Here is a 15268-nt window from a genome sequence, read left to right as displayed (position 1 = left end):
AATCTTACATAATTTTAATTTAAAGATAGTAAGTGATAGTCGAAGTAAACTTGACCGGCATAGGATAAATGTCTCTTTTACTTACTTTTAAATTATAACCGGTTTTTTATTTCAGCCAGTAAAAGTAAACAATATCAATAAATGTGCAATAGATATGTTAATTTTTGAATCAGGTTGTTTTTAAAATGTTATGCGAATTGAGTATACAAATACTATTATATTTTAGTTTATTATATTTAAGATATATTGAAAAAAATGTTCTATTGGTGAAAATGCTAAGTATTAATATAAACGATAGTTTTTGACATTTAGATAAAATAACAGTTCTCCATTTAGTATTAATGATATATATAGACGCTCTTCGTGTAGAATCATCAGAAGTCTGCTACATGCATCTGAAACCCAAAACACACATTTAGAAAATTATGGCCATGTTGCATCATTATAGCCCAATTATTGCTTTTGGTTTCAATTACTTAAAAGTGATGATTTGAATGTCTGGAATGCCAAAAAAGTGTGAAATCAATGGCCTGCAAGACTTATTAGTCGAAAATCTAGTTCAAACTCTCAAAGACATTTCAGATTATAGTAGGTTAAAATAGCGACCACACGAATTGACTGGAATCATTTCGACTCGTTCCAATATCGCGGATTCTTGACAGGCCAGGCCTTGTCAGGTGAAAAAAAAAAGAATTTCCGTTGGCGTATTGTAACTGACGATGAAAATAGATAACTCTACATATTAACACTGAATCGAAATGTTCATCAAAGGTATAAAGTCTTCAGACAAGTTTTTAAACATTCGTAGACTGGAGGACAACTTTACCACAGTATCCCATTTCTTGTTAACCAGATTAAAACTTTACTGATCTTTGAAAATTACAAAGAATTACAAAAGAATCTAAGAATTACTTAACTCCACGATTTTGGTGTTGTAGTATCCAATAGATTTCTTCACACTATTAAGTTTCTTAAATCAAAAAGCTGAAACCAGTATAAGAAGAATGACAACAAAAAAACAGCGGATAAATAATTGAGAGCTCGAGCTTGATTTTCACTTTAATAAAGGCAAATCTACCAACCAACTTCCAAACAGCATAATACATCCTATGAGTTAGACTGTACTTGCCAAATTAATTATGATTCTTCGAATGCATGGTCAGCTTATGGTGTGGTCGTGACAAACATGAAATTGATAGAGAACACTCCCTCATATACAAGGAGTGTCTTACACACAAACTAGAACCTAAGATAAATTAAGTCAGAACTTTTTAAAAAATCATATCTTGCTGCAAAAGTAAAAGTTAATTTTCTTTGCATCCAAAATCATCTGTTAATATAGCCAAAAAGAGCACAACCTCCTGTATTACCCAATATAATATGAAAGTTGAGTTAAGTACTGAAAACAATCCGCATCTCTTAACCTCTGACTTCAACCAAACTTCTTCCAACTTTCCCTACCAAGCTTTCCACACACATCCCTTCTCAAAATCCAATTCCATCACTTTTCAATCAGTTTTTCGCTTAGAAATTTCAGAATTTCTGTAGTGTTACAATAATAGTTTTACCAAAAAGGGACAAAAGGCCATCGATCAAAAAGTCACATGTATCATTAATTAGTGTTTAAACTATTTAATGTTATTGTTATTATTATTTTCCCCCAAATATTATTTTAAGTTTAACTGAAAACAGTTGAAAGACAAGAAAACATACACGACAATCCAAGAACAGGTAAAGGTCAAAGTTTCTGTGAACGTCTGATCATAAAATTGTCACAGAGACGTTTAAAACATAAAAAATAAGTAAAACTGACTAAATTTCGTTCTCTATATATAAAATATTTTGTTACATGTAGAAACCAAAAATGTTTTCTGATCAAACCAATATAGAAAAACTATAGTACAAACTGTCGACCAAGCAGGATATAAACGTCCTTCGCAAGGCGTGGATATTTATAGTTGTTTTTATAGTTAACGCTGTGTAAGATTACGAAAATCAGCTAAAAGGAATCATTGATTATTCAAATAGATGTCACGAAGAATGCTGATAATATGTTTACAAATTTTATCTCCCAAATATCTTTATGATAAAAATAAAACTTATTTTGTTTACATTATTTGTTTTTCTGAATTTATTTCATTCAAAGTAATTGGATTATATTTAAAGTCTTTTTTGTTTACGTTTTGATTTCATAATACTTTTCGAATATAACCAGCGTAGTTAAGTTAAACAAGGCTGCAACAAACTAGTGTGCAGGTGCTAAAGCTATGGAAAAGTATTAAGTTGTTCATAGAACCAACACTATTCTCTATATTTTTGACAGCATTTGGGGGCTATTTAGCATTTTTATGAATATATGATGTACATTATGGGAATAAGTAATAATCTGAGAGGCCTATCACTGGTGTGGGTTTCATGGGTGTTCCTTACCAATAAACATTATCAAATTACTGAAAAAATTGAGTAAAAACTATATAATTTTGTGATGTTTACAATAGATTAAACAATTCATTGCATTGTTATTTCATGAGAATATTATTGAAAGAAAGTACAAGTAAGATACAAGAAGGAAATGGTTTGGGATAGTTGAGTTCCAAAAATAAATAAAGCAGTCCAATACCTGATGAAAATTTACCTAGTGCCTACCTTCTTGTACAAAGTTACCACATGTAAAAGTGGAACACATCTAATGTATTTCTTTTCTACCCAGGACTTTTAATTTTTAATAATATTTTAGTAAAGACTAATTATTTTAAGACTGATAATTTGTCAGTTATATTGTTGTTAATATTTTCAGCAAACGCTTTGTGATTTCTTTGAACTTAAGAATTTAAAATACTAAAGATACGCTAATTTTATGCAAGTTTATATAGGCAGTGTCCTTTATGCAATCTAACAATTTGAAAAAAGTATATATATTGCTAGAATTTTGAAAGCTATATAGTTTCAGTATGCAGGAGGAATAGTTCGTATTGTCATCTATATCTTGGATCATTTTTTGAATTGGCTTTACTAGTGGGGACAACTATTCACATAATATGTATTTTTACGGTTTCATCGTAATTTTCTTTAAGTCCAACTATTATTTCCTTATTAAAAGAGTCCAATGATGTGGAACCTATAAACACTATCTATGTTTAAATTTATAAAAATCTTTTAATTGCATAATATACCTTAAATTACATAAGAATAGTTTTTTCAATTTCTTAGACATGTCTTAGGTTCTCCTTTTTGCCAAATATAAAAGTATATTAGAATAACTATAAATAAGATATAACATACCTGAAAAAAAAAAAGAACAATCTGTGTTAAAAATTATGATGCATATTATTTTAAAACTTATAAATATGCAAAATGTATGGCGTTTTTAATAAAAAGAATCAATATATGTAATTTACATCGCAAACGCAATATATGCGACTTTTTTCGAAATCATCATCGCTGGTGGTAAAAAATTGTTAGTTCATATACAGATTAGTCGAAAACAGTCAAGGCCGAGACATGTCATCAGCATATATTATATCGAGAACTGAAAATGTTACATTGTATAAAAAAATATGTTGTCCCATATTATAAATTTGCTAAGAGATTTTTAAAGCACCAGATGATTTTTTTAAACTAAATTAAGAATCGATGTACCACGAATTTACTACCACTATTAAATTTATCCTATGGTAATTTATTATAATATTTTTATACTTCTTATAATTTTTTTTAATGCTTTATTACTGGAGCTAGTTTGAAAAGAGATGTTGCCGTTTCCCATACAACCCTGACCTGATGCCGTTTGGTAAACAACGTCTCATTTTATATTTTATGGCATCCTTTAAATGGTAAAACTTTCACTAATTCTAATGTTTTGTGCAAATATAGACCAAACATTTTATGAGTAATGAATCATAACATCTCCAATAAAAAGAATTCTTAAGAAATATTAATCAATATTATCCTATATATGGTTAAATAATGGGAAACCGATATTTCTAGCTATAATAACTCAAAAGGCCTTACACTTGAAAATTCCTTTGAATTCATGTTCATTGGAGTTAGGACATATATATGTGATATTATGGGACTGTTAACGGGCTTCAATAGGATGATTCGAAGATAAGACAGGGTGGTTATGTGATTGACAGTGATGATATAGGTAGTTTGTTTTATGTTCGAATAGATTTAAAACATGAGCTGACCAAATTTGTTCAATTATACTTTGATTTGTTGCTCAAGATAATCTATACTTTTAAGTCTTACTTAAACTGATTTGTTACTGCAGTATTAATCCGAACTTGTCCCAGTAAGTATATTTGTTGGTAAGATCAGGCTTTTTTGCTTTTCTTAGGATTTTCGCGCTCAATGTTAACAATACTGGAGTGTGATCAGATATTAGATCGCACAAGTTTTCTGTACTAATTTGATTTAATGGGATGCCTTTGAAAGGTAGAAATCTTTCCAAGTCTGTCATTAATTTTTAACTCCTCAGTTACATTAATTTCGATTGCTTTACACAGATATTAAATGCATTTACTTGTTTTATTTTTAGATCTTGAATTTGGATATATATTATTTCTAGCCCGCCCATTATGTAAAAGCTTCTACCAATATTTCTGTTTTTTCATATTTTATACCCTATATGTAACCGTGTTTTGCCTACTTCATATTTCTTTATTATTTCATTTAATAATGTTATAAACAGAGTTGAGCTTTAAACTTTCGCTTAGTCTTATATTTGTTTGAGTTTTGAATGTTTTTTTATAATAATGAGGGTATTGGTATTTATCCTGAATATCTACTTTTGATTTTAAACGATTAACTAGTATATCTGCATTGATGTGCATGACAAAGCAGTAGCTCGATAATTATAGAGTAATAGTTATTACAGCCTTTTTTAACTCCCCCTTTTTCCTTTTTCTGTCGGTGCAATAAGTGCTATTTACCAGTATTATGGGGATTTGCTTTTTTCATATTCTATTGCAAATTTTCACTAGTAATTCAGTAACTTTTTGCCCCTTTTGCAGCATTTCCGATACCATATTATCTGGAACGGATGTTTTTTCATTTTACAGTTTTCTCTGTGAGATCTGGCCTATAGTTTATATCTAAAGACCTTTATGGGTATATGGGTTTATGGTCTGACGTACTATACCTCAGTACGTCTTTCTGGAATCTTTGGATAATCCGAATATTAATTATGTTGTACAATTTTGCAAGCCTTCCTGCAAACTGAAAAGACTAGTTGTCGTAGCATTTTACAAGCCTTACTAAAAAACCACTACAGTAAATGCATAATATCAATCTCCAAAACGATATTTTTCAGCGAACCGACTTTAACAACAGGATTCGTTGATGGAAGTTAAAAAGATGTATTTCAGTTCAACCAAATTAAAATTAAACATTTATTCCTAAATTCGTTTTTATTTTACAAAGCCTAGATTATTTCTTTTTCAATATAACGTTTACATGACTTCATACACTTCTACTGCTGTTAAAATTCGCAACAGAAATGTACGCGTCAGCGTTAGACAAAAACAATGTTATAATTTAGTAAACTAGAACAACATTTATATCGGTGAATCTAGTTTTAATAATTGTAACTTAATAACTATTTCGACAGACAGAAATCATGTAATTTTTTAATTGCATCTGAGATGATAATCTACTTAGTTTAGATAGTAGTTCTTCAACCTACATTAGTTACTACTATATAATACCAAACTGTGAAAGGGGATACATTTTTTCGAAGATGCGAAGACCAAATAAAATTAATTTTTAAAATGTTTTTATAAAAAGAAAACATGAATTATTAATAAGGATAATTTATATAATAATATAACTGTATTAACACTTTTAGAGTATATTTTAAATTACGAGTATTTAACGACTCCAATGCATCCGTATCTGTTTTTAATGATTTTTAATGTAAATGATAGCAATTTTAAAAATAATAGTTTTGTTATTTTATAAAATATTTATGATATAATTATATCAAAATGTACTATTTGAAATTCTTTTAAATAAATCATTGGGCTGATATGACTTATATAGTAGATGATATATATATATAGTAGATGATATATATAAGAAATATACATACATATATCATTGAATTAAATTATATATGATAATCATGAGAAATAATGAAAGAATTATATATAGATAGGAAATAATTCAATTAATATAGGTAATTTAGTTAAAATATAGGCATAAGTATAGAGTACACTAAGATATTGGATAAAATATGAAATACATTTCTTTCCATAAAAGTCATACATTTACGTCAGAAATTAATGAGATGATTTTGCAACAAAACTCCAATTTGGAACGATTCAGTATTACAACGTATGATCTAATATATGTTGGAATGGAAATAATACAAATTATCGTTGATGCTGAATATCTTATTTGCTGTTGTTCAGAAAGCCAATAAATTTGGAGGAGGAATATTCATTGATAGAAGCAGATCAGTAATCACACTACAATTATTATTTACTTTAATTGATCCATGACTCAACAGCCTCTTTTTTAAGATTGGATGTTTACATGGTTAATTATACATTTTATTTTAAAACTAATATAGTAACACTAATATAATTCGCGTAATTACATGCACAAAATAGTGTTTTAATTAATAGATAAAGAATATTTAAATAAATAAGTAATAACGGATGTATCATAATTCAATAATCAAAAGGGCATACATTTTCCACAAAACCAAAAAATCGATGAAACCGATAATTTTACTTTTATGGCTACGTTAATTGTCCGTGTTTCGTGTGACTTCTGACGGATATCCTTGGGCTCTATTTCTTCTTACTTCGAAGATGCTCGATATGATAATAGAGTATTTTTGCTTAAATTAAATGATATTGGAAGAGGTAGGGTTTTAAAAAATTCCTGAGGTTGTATGGTATGTAAGGATACCATCTAGGTGAAATTATTTAATTACTATATATCCCGATCTTCATATTTTAATTTGGTCTAAAATATAATTGCAGTACCGTAATAATTGTCCTGTAACGGAACGAGAGTTTACGGAATAGAGTCTCCTTTGTTAGAACCTGTTACATTTCTGCTGCTTTGCTTGAAACATCATATATCTCATGGAAAAGATCGAAAAGTTATTACCTTGGCGATTTTGCATTAGTAACTCAATAATTAACAATAGGTTAAATAAGCTCTGCGAAAACAACTTGCCTCCCACATCGACCCGTTTCAAATGAAAACCCCTATATAATAATAAAGACCGAAGTAACCGATTAGTTTAACTACACAAAAAAAAACATCAATAATGTTTTTTAACATGAATAATATTATTTTTTTATATTTTGAGATGGTTATCAGATAAAAAAATGAACTTATTTTGTTTATTTGTTTCATAGCATAACCAGTTTTTGGTCCAACGAAGATATCGTTAGTGAAAATTATTAATGGCTGTATGATTGATGGTATTAGAGGCAATATAAAATGCTCTCTTTTTAAAACAAGCATTATAATATATAGAGGATGTCTTGGAAGTTGTAATATCTATAGCCTGTCCAATAAAATAACGAAGGCACGCCAACAAAATTTATAGCGTCAGTACGTCGAAATGTTGCCACATTAACTTAGAATTTTGGTTTGTAACGTTTGCCGGTATATAACCTCTAATTATTATCGACAATGCTTTAAAGAATTTTGCAGACATTGTCACCCATAGACAATTGATTCGGTTACATGCTCTGGCGCAGAGAGCATTCTATCTCTCTCTAATTGGGATAAAAATGAGTTTAAAAACAAATTGTACATTTTTATAAACTGCACATATTTGCACAATAAATACTCCATTATCTATGAAGTGCACTGACCGTTTTATTGGACGAACTATACTCGAACTATAGTCTATTCAAAGTTTGTTTAGTAAAGCATTATGGATATTTGTGACGTCAAAAAATTGCAATGTTGCCGTATCAACTCTCAGTTTTAGTTAACTTTGGCTTAACATTATAGTATATCTAAGAACTACAATAATTATACAGTCACAATAATTTATAGGTAAAAGTTAAAACCTCTATTGCTTTCAAGAATTTTGCATACGTCTGACAGCTGGTCGCCGTCCGGTTGTCAGATGTATGCTAAATTATTCAAAATATTAGTTATAATTACTACAGGTAATAAACCGGCGAACATTATTTTAGCTCTTTGATTATTTTGATTAATTTTAAGTTGCTCAAATTGTCACAAATTGACTGCAGCTTCAATAGGTTACTTCTAAAAGGAGCGAGATAATGGAGGCGCTCTTTTGTCGGTAAATTCCGTTAGAGGGTAATTATTGATGATATTAAATAATATAAGTCCCTACAACTTTATTGAAAACGTTTTTAGCGGATTGCTGCCGCGCTAAATATTAGTGTCAGTACTGTGAATAACATCGTTTATAAAATGAAGAATAATACGTTAGATTTACCCAAGAAAATCCGTCTACATAAAAAGTGGGTGACGAATTTTGACCATCTTGATATTGGCTCTATTCGAGACCAAATATACGAAATGTATAAGAACAATGAGTACACAAACTATTTTATCGATATAAACATTATTTAATAAAAGTATTTTAGAGAAAATTTTCGGTCTGAAAAGTATATATTAAAGAGTTAGGGACATGCAGATTTTTGAGGGATGTAAGACATTCTTTCATACACTCTTACAGGGCATAGAATTTAAATCGTGTAAAGATAACCCTCCGAGAGGTTTAATGGAACTTCCAGACATTGCCTTAAAAAGAATTAAATTTTTAAAAGAAAATAAGAGCAATGAAAATAAACTATTTGAATTTGTGTATCTTGATGAAACTTGAATATTTCAAAATGGTTCATTGTAGCACTCTTGGCAAGACACTAACAAAAAGTGTAAAGACAACAAAAATTGATGGAAAAAGGTAAAAGTTACAATAACATTCGATTAGGTTTTGTTGGTCATTATATTTACTGATAACTAATTGCAGACATATTATTGCTGGTCGAGAAGGATACTCCATCAAAAAATGTTTGGATATGTGGAAGGAAGGATTGTCAACCATAACAGTTTCGGTTTGGATGAGACCTACAGAGGAAATAATTGATTAATGGTGGAATCGTGGACATGTTTTGGACAGATTAGAATTTAACAGTTTAGTGATTGAATTGGACAGTGAGTTGGAAAGTGAAAGTGACTAAAGGAAAATTTCAGGATATGTGATAATGCTGTGCAATGCTGGAAATTCCGGAGACAGAGTGGAAACAACTAAACGTATGCACATAATTAATTTAATATAACTGAAGAGTGAAAGATTTGTGTGCACATATATGAGGGTAATTATTCAAAATTATGATCATACTGGATATTCATGAACTATTAAGCATTAAAGAAAACAGTATTGTTCTTTATTACTAAGCAGAGTTTTTACTTTTAGTTTTATCGTTTTAAGTATAAAAACGGTGCTGTTAAAGTTTAATTAAACTTTAGATTCACAAAAAACATGTATAGGGATTAGAACGAACACTTCTGCTGCGTTTACTTTAAACTGTTACTTAAGCTATACCAACCTGTCAAATAAATAACACAAAAGTTTGTTCGTTTACGAAGCACTAAAATTTGCTTAATCTATATATTAGGGGCTTGCATCTATTTTGATCACCGGTAACCATTTGATTGTTCAATTAAATGGTTTTGAAATAATAATAAAACAATAAGTTTTCATTTGGTATTGTTGAGATATTTAACTATTGTTTACAGACACTAAAAGTTGCATTTCCAAGAATAATTATTTTAGTTGTCTGATTTGAAAAAAATTGCTGGCGAAGCCCATCAAACACTTCTAAAACTTACGGTAATGCTGTTTTGTCATGCTCGTCATTGGATCCGTCAATTAAAAATTGGGTGGTTTTGATTTCATTGACATAGAACTACCCGGAGTGCTAAACAAATTCAAAGACAATGGTTTGCCAGACTTGATGGTCGAAAACCTAGCTCAAATTCCCAAAGAAGCTTCATTCAGCTTAGGAATTGATGAATTAACTTTTTCTAGAGGTTTGCATGTAGTAGTGAAGCTCCAAAATGAGAAAAAGTGGCTACCATATGCTATTTTGAACTGTTTTCATGTCGCGATTTCATTAGTTGCTAGCAGAAAATGAATAGTTCTCTATAGCTATATAAATAGTGAATCTACTGTGACAATTTCAGGCTCAAAATGTCATAAGTTAGTCATCAGTTAGTATAGGGAAGCCATCCATATCAACACTGAAAGGGAATACTTCTGGTTAAAAAGTAAGGTGTAGAGCATTACAAACTGGCAAAACCGAATGAAATTATTACAATACCTTTCTACCAGTGCCAACTGAAGAAATTAAATAACACAGGCGAGTAGCACAGCTCGAATGAAAAGTTCTGTTGCACTTGTTAAGATCGGTGTAGCATGGCTTGGTTAGCAATAGTGTGTCAATATGCTAAAAATGTGCGAAAATGAATAATTGGATCACTGCTAAACCAACATAGTTGTTTAGGCACGGTATTACCATATTGGCATAAAGATAAAAAAAATTGTAAAAAATTATGGATCAATATAAAACATTGGCTGAAAAGTTCCGGCCCTAACATAGATGGTGGTAGTTTTGTTGATAATATCATAAGTTTGTGATTTATTGTGATAAGAGTAATACTGCTTTTGTTATTTTTAAATCAATGGATCAAAAACAATTTGGTGTTATAATTTTACACTGCATTTTGATGGGAAAAATATCGTGCAAGTGAAGCAATCGCTTGAAAAGTGTCATAAGGACTCAGCTCCATCAGAAACAACAATGAAAGGTTGGTTTGCTGAATTCAAACGTGGCCGTAAGGACACCGATGATGAGGAACACAGTGGATGTCCAAATAAGATGGTAATACCAGAAAATATTTTAAAAATCCACAAAATCGTTTTGAATGATCGAAAAGTGAAGTTGCATGAGTTAGCTGACATCGTAAAGATATTAAAAGAACCTGTTGGTTTTATACTGCATCAGCATTTAACATTGTGACAGTGGATGAAATATAGATCCCTCAGTTCACTACTGAATCAAAACAATCATCATCTGAGTGGATTTTAAGTGGTGTTCAAATGTTAGAGCGGCGCTGGAATGATTGCGTGGCCCTCGATGGAGGTTATCTTGATGAATAAAGCCAATTTTGAACAAAAAAGCAAAAACAAACAATAATGTTTTATATTGCACCAATTTTCTCAATAAATATTCTTTTAAAGACAAAAATAAGACAATCAGGACACATGCCAGCACTTATTGCATCTACTATATATGATATCCATTTAACAAGATAACCATAGATTATCAAATAACTTGTTTTTATTCTAAATAAGATATAACCAAACACGTTTACACAATAAAAATTGACAAATATCTCCTAATTTCTTATTCAATCTTGTAACAACATATTTACCGAATAACAATATTTAACAGACATTTCTGATATTTAGCATTTGAACAAAAAATACGTTTATTAACGATCAGTATGCAATCTATTTTATTTTTAATGCTGATGAAACTTCAAATAAATTATTCCAATATCAATCATGTTATTTCGAAGTTTGTATTAACCTTCTTTATATCTGATGGAATGAATTTTGTTAGCACCCCGTATCATCATTTCAAAACAACGAAAAGAGAAACTTCGAGTGTTGATCAAATATTGTTTCTTGTTGGAAATAATACCGTTCAAGTGAAAAATTATCTTGATAAGTGTTATGGCGACATTATCTTGAGAAGATCAACCAGTTGTAGCTAGTATACTCAGATTAAATTTACGCATCTTGTGGGACAGTTAGTGGAAGTGATTAATTACTTCAAGTGATATTTGGCTTAACTAATTTGCCTTTACTTTTGAACGTATCCTTATTAGGTTGTTCAATAAGTATCCGAAATTGAAATGGAAAGAATAAAATTCCGGAAACAGAAACGTAAAAACTGATTTAAAGTTTGAAAAATGGTTTTATATTTTAGTAAACATTTCCTCAACTTTCTTACACCGGTTCCAACGATATCTAACGGCCATTCAAGTCTTTTAACTCGTCTTTAACTAGTTCCTTATTATTCAAAAGTCCCTTTTGAATAATTTCCTTTTAGGATTTGTTTTAGTTATTGTGTTTATGAACATAGTGGCTAATAGCACATGAAAATTGTTTCTTAACGCATTTGTTTGTTTCTGGTTCATCGTATTTTGTAAACATTTGCAGTTTTTTTTTGTCTTCATCCATTTTGAGTAAACAAGATCATACTTTCAAACCATAAAACGGAATATATCATTGCTTAATACATACATTTTTAATTGGGATTGAAAATTTGGCTAATCTACAGGAGGAGGGAATAGTGCGGTCAATACGCCATCACACTTTGCTGTAGCTGTCTTGTTGGTTTTGTTAATATACATTTGTCTATAAGTCTGATTTGTACCAACGAGGGTTTATCTGGACTGAACCTACTATTTACCGTTGGCTCCGAACTAAGTTTCTCGGCATTACACCTATCGACTGGTTAGTGACCAACTTAGGGATCATCCCAGAAGATATTGTCGGAATTTCCGTTGTTGCCTATAAAGATACAATTATCATCAATTATCATAAAGATGTCATGTCTTAACTGTCACGTCAAAGATGAACAAGCAAGGAGAAAGTAAGAGTAAAGTACGAGTAAAAAATTAAATTTAAGTGGCTGAAAATGAGAAATATTATAAAGATATTAAACCTTATTTTTATAAACCTTGTGTCTAAATACCACTTGCTTCCTTCTTTATCGGGTTATTTGAAGTATTGCAATGCGTGCCAGTCGCATCAATTGCAAGAACATATTAATGCAATCTATATCATCAGCCATACTTGTGCAAACTAGTCATCGAAAATCAGAAATGGAGTACAGAGAAAAAAATATGAAGGTAGCATGGCATGGATATATGTTATAACATGTGACTAGTACTGTACTAGCTACATAGACTGCATAGATAACATATGTACTATTACATTGCACTGTGATCCGAGGAGTCATGTGTTAAGAATGGTATAGTGTGAGATATCTAAAAATAGACGTCGATGGAATTTTTTTATACCTGTTTTGCTCTGTAGATTAATTAAAATATCCAGAAAAGAAGACAGGTTGATGTTGGATTGGCAAATGTTCCTCAGTTACTCGAAGTATTCCTTGGTATAATTAAATGGAGTTCGAGCAAAAGTATCGCATCTGAATCTGTAAAGTCAAAAGAGGTGAATTGAAGGTACTTAAAGCCATAAACTATTCAGGTAAGAAACATTCAAGCTTTGAAAGGCACCTAGTGCGTGGATTCCCGGCACCTGCATCACATTTCAAGGTGTAAAGCCACCAAACGCGAATTGTATCTCACTTTTTTAGGCCTAGATCATTGAAATCTGAAGTCACCTAAACTTGGAAAACCATCCCACATAGGAATACCATGGAAATTTGGGTAGGAAATAGTGGCATTTAGACGATCCTCAAAGGCAATCAGCAAGGAACGAAAGTACAGCCGATATTCAAACATAATTTTATTATACGTATGCGACTGATACTACGCTAGCTATAACTTACACTGTGATCTGAAGAGCCATGTGTGGCGTAACAAGTGGGATATCTAAAAATAGACGTCTACACGAGTTGAACGGTAGCATACGGTAGCGGTAGCAAGACCTGAAGATGGCAGATGAAATTCTTACCGAAACGTTGTCAAAATAGTATATAATAGCATTTAATATTATGAATCAATAATGCAGTTATAATTAATTAATGTACTTAGTTCAAGAGTTTCATTTTGATACATTACAAATACAAAAATAAACAGCAAAAACTATATATTAAAACTATATTATTAAAAACTATCTATATATTATTTATATTCAAAACAACTTTGCACAAGTATATAAAATATGTATGGAAGTATCTATAAAGCGTTTTGTTTTCTTAAATGAAACTACATTGATAAATAAATGTAATGTTTGACTAAAAAGAAATCAGACGTTAGTTGATATAAGATACACTAGACTCAATCGGTATTTATATAAATAAGAAAAAGGTATAATTTAGGCGATTTATTCAACAACCCAGTCGACCAAGACTGAACAAAAAAAAACGAGTAGTACCCGAGAATATAGTCGAGGAAAAGGTGGTACTGTTCGGGCGGCGAAAATAGATTTTTCGAATAGCGGCCATTCGACAAAGAGCTCTTAAAAGCGTTATGCCCGACAGAACAGTGTGATAAAGTCAACAATGAGTACCTAACCAGCAGTCGTCATCGGTACGTCACGAAGTACGACCCGGTACCAGCAGCAACCCGCCGTGAATTCGTCGGCTAGCTCTTTAGGAAAAATCGGACTGACTGTCGCAGCAATTCGGATATCGATTTCTTTTCTTCTTCCTCGGTACTACTGGTTACGGTTTGTTTTTGGTGCGGTACTATGTATGTGAATCGTTTCTGCCGCTTATAAGTGTTGGGATTTATTTTCGTCGAGCAATAAGTACCAAGGTAGGGTTTTAAAGTTTAATGCACCATAATAAGTACTTAGTACCTTTAGCATCTTTCTGCCTAAGTAAAATATGGAATAAAATGGAATTGATTAATTAGCTTTTATTAACGAACTGAAACTAATGTTGATGAAAAAGAACTTAATTTAATTCATTATTTCTTTATCAGAAAAATTTAAAATCATTTATTAATAAATTTGTATTTTATTTAATAATATATATATATATATATATATATATATATATATATATATATATATATATATATATATATATATATATATATATATATATATATATATATATATATATATAGTGTGTGTGTGTGTGTGTGTGTGTGTGTGTGTGTGTGTGTGTGTGTATGTGTATGTATATATGTATATATTTTAAACAGGAAACAAGAAAATAATATCGATAGAACAAATAAGTCAGATTGAAATTGTAATAAACAATATAGATAAATAACAAAAAATCTAGAATATGTTGAAAAGTTGATGAGTTGTCCCCATAGATAAATTTAAAAAGGAACCGTTTTCAAACGCATCACTATATTTTGGAAGAATGTTGTAGCTGTAATAAAATAATGTTACTAAGAAATATATTAATTTCTCTTGTATTATTTATGAATTCTGTCGTGATCAAATAATAAGAGATATTAAGGCTTTTGAAACAAACTTTCGAATAGTTCTTAATTTTAATGTCTTTTTATCATTTATAATCATTTAATGTCAGTTTTCATC

The 15268-nt window shown here is 30.3% G+C and overlaps 1 protein-coding gene across 1 annotated transcript in view; it reads left to right on the top strand.

Annotated features, from left to right (window-relative positions):
• Positions 1–14234: 14234 nt before the first annotated feature.
• Positions 14235–15268, top strand: part of LOC143202626 (uncharacterized) — a 100551-nt gene continuing 99517 nt past the window's right edge. The window contains exon 1 of the mRNA XM_076414281.1: positions 14235–14529. The gene's annotated coding sequence lies outside the window, so the exon portion shown is untranslated. The remainder of the gene's footprint in view (positions 14530–15268) is intronic.

This window comes from Rhynchophorus ferrugineus, unplaced genomic scaffold (genome assembly GCF_030347505.1).
Source record: "Rhynchophorus ferrugineus isolate W39M unplaced genomic scaffold, kcgeb_rfMv2 rfM9, whole genome shotgun sequence".
Lineage (NCBI taxonomy): Eukaryota > Metazoa > Arthropoda > Insecta > Coleoptera > Curculionidae > Rhynchophorus > Rhynchophorus ferrugineus.
Note: the sequence above shows the minus strand (reverse complement) of the source record. Positions and strands in the feature narration are given on the sequence as shown.